Source organism: Rhipicephalus sanguineus, chromosome 7 (genome assembly GCF_013339695.2).
Source record: "Rhipicephalus sanguineus isolate Rsan-2018 chromosome 7, BIME_Rsan_1.4, whole genome shotgun sequence".
Lineage (NCBI taxonomy): Eukaryota > Metazoa > Arthropoda > Arachnida > Ixodida > Ixodidae > Rhipicephalus > Rhipicephalus sanguineus.
This window is the reverse complement of record NC_051182.1, coordinates 114,532,274-114,538,273: the sequence shown is the minus strand read 5'-3', so window position 1 is coordinate 114,538,273 and position 6,000 is coordinate 114,532,274. Positions and strand designations below refer to the sequence as shown.

Genomic DNA, 6,000 nt, shown 5'->3' with positions numbered 1-6,000 from the left:
TCCCTACCGAAATCGCGAATCTATACCACGTTCCAGAGTTTTCCAGCCCATCCCACCTGCTAAGTTACTAAGGTTAGCCCACGCTCGTGTATTCGTCTGGTTGTGCTACGTCGTGCACAAGGGTGTACACCGGCACCTGCTCGGCGTACGAATACTTAAACTTAGATTGCTTTTATGAGCTTGCTCCCTATGCTCGCGCCTTGTCCGTTGTCGGCGTGTGCACTAGTTCTCATTGCTCCCACCAAAGGCTCGGCTGCGCTCTCTCCGGTGATTTCAAGAATGCTCACTAGAAGGGGCGCCGTCGTTCAAGGCGGCGCACACCACGCTCGGCGCATGCGCTAGTTAGATAGGTGACCGCTAGAGGGCCGCGCCTCTCGTTTGGCGCTCGCGTTTGGCGCGCTTCCTTTCTCTTCTCCGGGAGTTCACTCAGTGAACACTCTTCGTTGCCGCTCTGCAGCATGAACACCCCAGCGAAGGCCGCAGCGCGGCGAACTCGCAGCGAAGCAGCAGCTCGGGCTCGCCGCCAAGACCCTGCGGTGAGAGCCCGAGAGGCCGAAGCGAATAGGGCTAATGTATATATAACAACGTTGTCACGTCTCTATATAATGGTAGAGCGATGTGTACGGAGGATTCGCGGGTTACCCAATCATCTCCGAGCAAGCTCCTCTAACATCATTCACTTCGTGGATATAGCAGTGATGTTTTTTTTCGGAGTGCTGCACTAGGTCGACTTCGCTAGTTTTGCCAGTTGCCGATGAAAACATCGTACATATATTATTTCATGCTTTATTCACTGCGATGTTTACGATGCACTCATGGTCTTGTGTTCGTTTGGAATTGCCGCATGCTCTTTAATGGATCTGTACCGCACCAAATTGACCGAATGACTAGGGGATGCTAGCCCAAGTTGTAATGCACAGTTTCAATCGTTATCAATACGTCAATAAAAAGGGACGCCTATGATACCTAATGCTTCCTTAGCCAGCCCAGGGCCCGCGCAGGAATACGTTTCGCGTGGTTGCCACTCAGCATTTCCAACGAAGCGCGGCGTGTGCTGAGCGTTTGGCACGCGCTTGTGTGTACCAAAGCCCGTGTCCAAGTGAAAATTTATGTTACCTCTAAAACCTTACGCAAGGCTTCTCCTCTATCTGTTAGTTCCTCGGGTACTTCGTATGTGTACTTCAGCGGCTTCTTTCGTGACGAACTTGAAGCTTTTGCCTTGTTAGCTTCTGCGAAAAAAAGTCAGTTTCGCCGCAAGGGCGAAGCATTGAATGCGATAGCAAAACATCAGAATTATGTACAAAATAAGTCCCGCACCTAACTCCTTTAGCGTCCGATCTCCCATAACTACAAAACACTGGCTTACGGGAACATAGCCGATAAAAAAAGCGAAGGGACCTTCGTGCTATGTATTACTTAAACGCAAACTAAACGTTACGAGTACCACACACACTAAGGTATACGTTCTGTTCATACCTTCGTTTCAGAGCTCATCCCGTCGCCTGCCTTTTTCCGTCCTTGATTATATCACATTTCTTCACGGTAAAACTGAGTTGCTCTAAAGCAGCAAAAATATGATCCCTGTGAACATAAACCGCGCTTGGTCGCACCCGTTCTGTACACCCCCCCCCCCTACGTGCCATGGGCATTTGGCGTGACGGAGGGCGGCCGGCTTGCTTCCTCTGCGCTTCAGCGATCGTCTGCTGCCCTCGTTTCCGTTCCCTCCGACGTACAATATATGTCCTCGGACGTACAATATACGTCCTAACGAACGAAATAAATAACAACGGCGGGGCCGTTTTCATCGATTTTGACATCATATGAGACCTAACTGCTACGGTTATGTCAACGGTGACGGCAAAAACGCGACTACAGTGTCATGTAATTGCTGTTGCCATGCAAGTCAGAACAACACATAATAGCAAAAAGAACGGTACCAACATTTTTGAAAACATTGATCTTGTCTGCGCCAACCACCAACTTGCTGTGGCTGCGTGCGACTTGCGCAAAACGGCGATCAGCACAACATTCAGGCTCCTTGACCTTCTGAGACTGCCATTTGATCTCGATAATGACGTCCAGTATTTTGAACACCTAATTAGGAAGTTCACCGTGAGCCACCTGCCGTCTTCACCTACGTCGCAAACTTGTTCGCAGCCGTTAAATCCATAGAAGAGCATATAACCAGCAGCAAAATTTTCAGTTTTGCCTTTCTGAATAAGGTCCCGATGGCTTATTGGCCTTGCACTGCAGCACATGTGGCTGCAAGCCGCTTTGGAATGACAACACCGTCATAGGAAAAAAAAAAAACAGAAATAAAATACCGAGAGAAATGATCGAGGCAGGGAAGGATTGTTGATTAGTGACTGACTGCGCCAACTTTCTCTTCATCAGGCTTTTTCAAAAAGAATAAAATTACCGTAGATTGTAAGGTCATCGCGCAGGGCGGTTGTGGGCTTATGGATAGCTTTTTATTTGTTTCTGTCATTTCGAGAGTGAATAATTGTGCGCTATTTGATATAAACTTCGTGGACAGTTAGCGCTCGTCATGGTCCCTTCTGTTGTCCTGCGTGCAATTCTTTGTGCTAAGTGAGCACTTCTGAACGAGGCATTCGCATCAATATTTCAAAAAGGTGGGAGTGGCTCTACCAAGTCTAAATGCACGTTCTCTAAACAGCAGTTTGTTAGCCAAAACGGTTACCCTGCGGAATGAATTTGCCGGGTCTGCTTCACGTTGTGACAAGTTCGGAAGCTTCTTGCTTAGCTTTTAATAGTGTTCTTTATAGGATGAAATATCAGCTGTCAGACGAATACATTCATGATAAGACCTCATATCGCTCCTATGTCGCGATGGCGTAGCTCTTGCAGCGAATCTAATATTGTTCGCTGAGACAGTTCGAACAAATAGGGCATGGACGTGGGAGCAGCTGCCTGAAATATTTGAATGTGGCCAATGTATGTGGATAGGGAAGCGATATTTCTTCGAACAGGAGCGACGAGCACGCAACTGGCACTGCTTAGTGTCACTTCTGTGGCAAGCACCTTGACTATGGAAATAAAACTCTAGCACGCACGGTATCTATCCGCGAAAGTGCGTCAGCGGCTACTTTTCAGCCACAGTGTTGTGGTGCGTGCCCGTAGAAAATTCAAAAATGAAGGAAGTTATATAAGTTTGAGTTCTGAGTACGCGAATATGTTGTTTTTGCAGAATACGTTTACCAGTTTGTGGTCAGTCTAATTGTAAAATATACAGCGTTCAAAAAGAAACAAGGCTTCACAGTGCAGTGGATGACCGGCATCTCTTTTCTGAAAGTACTTCATCGAGCTCCTGTAGCATCAAGGCACTTTAGGTAGAAGCCCAACGTCCTCCAGTCTGTGCCCTGATGCCACTGCAGAACTGCACGCACTGCTATAGACAACATGTGATCTCTTCTATTAACATTTGACCTGTTTTCGCCACATTCTGCAAGCCTGAAGGCATACTGCATCTCAACCATTATAATTAATGTTGCGATTGCTGTTTCAGAAACTCACTGGGTTCAATACCAATTTGGTGGTACGTGGTCATCTAATCGATCTTGGTGTATCTATTCTTCCTGTGAGACGAGTTGCGATGTCGTGTATGGGGATATGAATTTGGAGTAGTGGCGAGAGTCAATGTTCTGCATTCACCATAAGGCCGCTGGTCGCCATTTTCCTGTTTGGTGCCAAATTTAGAGATGAAGACCTTTTACTGAGGCAAGGCGAGTAATGCTTAGCTGAAGCATGTGCTCCAATTCACGACCGGTGACTTCAAGCCTTGTTCCAGTGAGCCTCCATCGACGGGCAAGGTGAAATTGGGCATTGGTGGTGATATGATGTTTCACCTTTTCTTTAACCGGGCAGATCACCATTTATGCGTTTCGTAAGGCGGTTTAAACAAGCACCGATATCACATGCCGCCATTAGCGACTGTCCTGTCTGTTCCCGTCCTAGAACAGATCTGACTGCAGCGACCCGCTAGTCGGCGAAAACGATAAAATTTTTGCGAGAGTCTCTGGGTTCACTAAATGACTTTGAACCCAAACGGTTGCGGCGAAGTTGGTCGTCAGCGTTGCAGCGAGTAATCAGCTTCGCAAGTGCGCTCGTACGGCAGTACCAGCGCAGTTCTTCCAGGCGCGCGAGTCGGTCGCCTGACTGCAAGTGTCTCGCAGCGGCAATATGTAGTTGTGGAAAAAAGGAGCTGTCGCAGTTGCGGTTGGTGAGTGCAGCTAGCCTAGAGTGCAGGTTGGTGGCCTGCTACTACGATGCGTTCGGACTGCCGGACGTGTTCCACAAACACTTCGATTAAAAGTTCGCTTTCGTTTGAGGGGCGCTCACAATGTAACCGACACATCGGGTGCGACAGTTTAGTGGCCGTATGTCAAAGAGTACCTCAGAAAAAAGCGGCTGTAGCTTATTCTGCTGCATGTGCTCGGGGTTCTACAGGAGCGTGTGGTTCAGGACTTCGTATGCAATGGCAGAAGGCGCACCCGCAAGCAAATCATCAAAAGCGTTGGCGATCTCGAAGGGTAAAGCGGCCTCAACGTTTAGGTGCCTCGGTGTCAGAGAAGTGATGCGCCGAAGTTGTGAAGGGGCGTCTCCTTCAGCAAAGCGACCTCGAATATTTTCAGGCCGAAAGCAGGAAGGCAGCAACTCTGCGGCAATAACAGGACAGGCAATCGTGGCGTCGCCGCTCTCAGCAGGATTAGCAGCCGCGTAGATCATAGCTACTCTTCAAAAACAAGTAATACCTTTGGGTATCACTTGTTCGGACATCGGTTCAGCGGAGGGAGGAAATGCCCGTGTTTGCATCTTGAGAACAATGAGGAGCGCGACATTAATACAAAAGTAAGAACAGGCTTGCCAATTGGCTGCGGAAGAATTCGCTGTAGAAGGAGTGTAGGGGGAGTTTCCTCGATAGCAAGATAGAGCAAGGCCGGCAACCCAAAGGCGACGAGGAACACGCTTTCTGAGAAGCGGCCACAATTCTCCAGTAAATAATACAGATAACGCAGGTCCGTCGATGGCCACACGACTATTCGACGAACCAGAGAAAGACCCTGGCGGACGGTAGCTACAGTGGGCTGCGCGCTTCTGGTGCGCTTCCAAAATTATCACTTCGAAAGCACAATGAGTCGAATCAGCTCTCCTTGAAGGGCTTCTAAGCTTGCTCAGCACGGGTCATGTGCACACGGCCGCTTACAATTTCCAAAGAAGCGCCCGCATCGAACACCTCCTCCAAGAGCTCAATTGAGCGCTGATTGCTCACTGCGTGCCATCGAAAAGGCTTCCAGTCTGCTAGTGGTATTTCGTAATGTCCGGGGCGCCTTGATATTGAAGATGGGGTGGTCTAGCAGTGATCTCATTTGCAGAACTTTGCTCCACCTACCCAGCGACATCATCTTACGACAACCTCGTTCGGCCGCTCTGTCCACTGACATGATAAAGTTATCAATTGGGCGAGTTCGTGACAGTTCATTTTTACATGTGAAGCAGGGCACGAACAAGGTTGTTCCGTCGTTCGTGTCTTCAGTATGTGCCTTGCCCCCATGCGCTGCTTCACTAGTAAAAATGAACCATTCACACACGTATGTGAACCTTCTCCACGGCCTCTTCAGAGATCGAAAGCAGTGCCCAACGCCTTCTGCTCTGGAAGGCGCACTTTAAAATTTGTAGGTGTTTCAGGCTGGGGGTTAGCCCGGAATCCCTCAGGGAAGACACCGAGATGGACCAGCAGCCATCTTTATTCCGCAGATGCCCGGCCGCAACTGCCCGCGGCTGCTGAGCGCGAGCTGCGAGCGCGCCATCGTTCATCGTTCTCTTTTTTTACGGTCAGCGCGCTCGCAGCCGCCGCTCCAATAACTTTCATTGACCATGCCAACACAGCAGGGGTATTCGTGCCCTAGGGATTCGTTCACTCGGCGCACCGCCAAAACTACTTCGGGCCCCTTCAAGCACCAGAGAGGCAAATGTCCGCGC

The 6,000-nt window shown here is 49.3% G+C and overlaps 1 long non-coding RNA gene across 3 annotated transcripts in view; it reads right to left on the bottom strand.

The window, feature by feature from the left end:
- Nucleotides 1-1,116: 1,116 nt before the first annotated feature.
- The window catches only part of LOC119400859 (uncharacterized), a 44,701-nt gene continuing 39,817 nt past the window's right edge, over nucleotides 1,117-6,000 (bottom strand). For all 3 annotated transcript variants that reach the window (XR_005185286.2, XR_005185284.2, XR_005185285.2), the window contains exon 4: nucleotides 1,117-1,229. This is a non-coding gene — a long non-coding RNA (uncharacterized LOC119400859). The remainder of the gene's footprint in view (nucleotides 1,230-6,000) is intronic.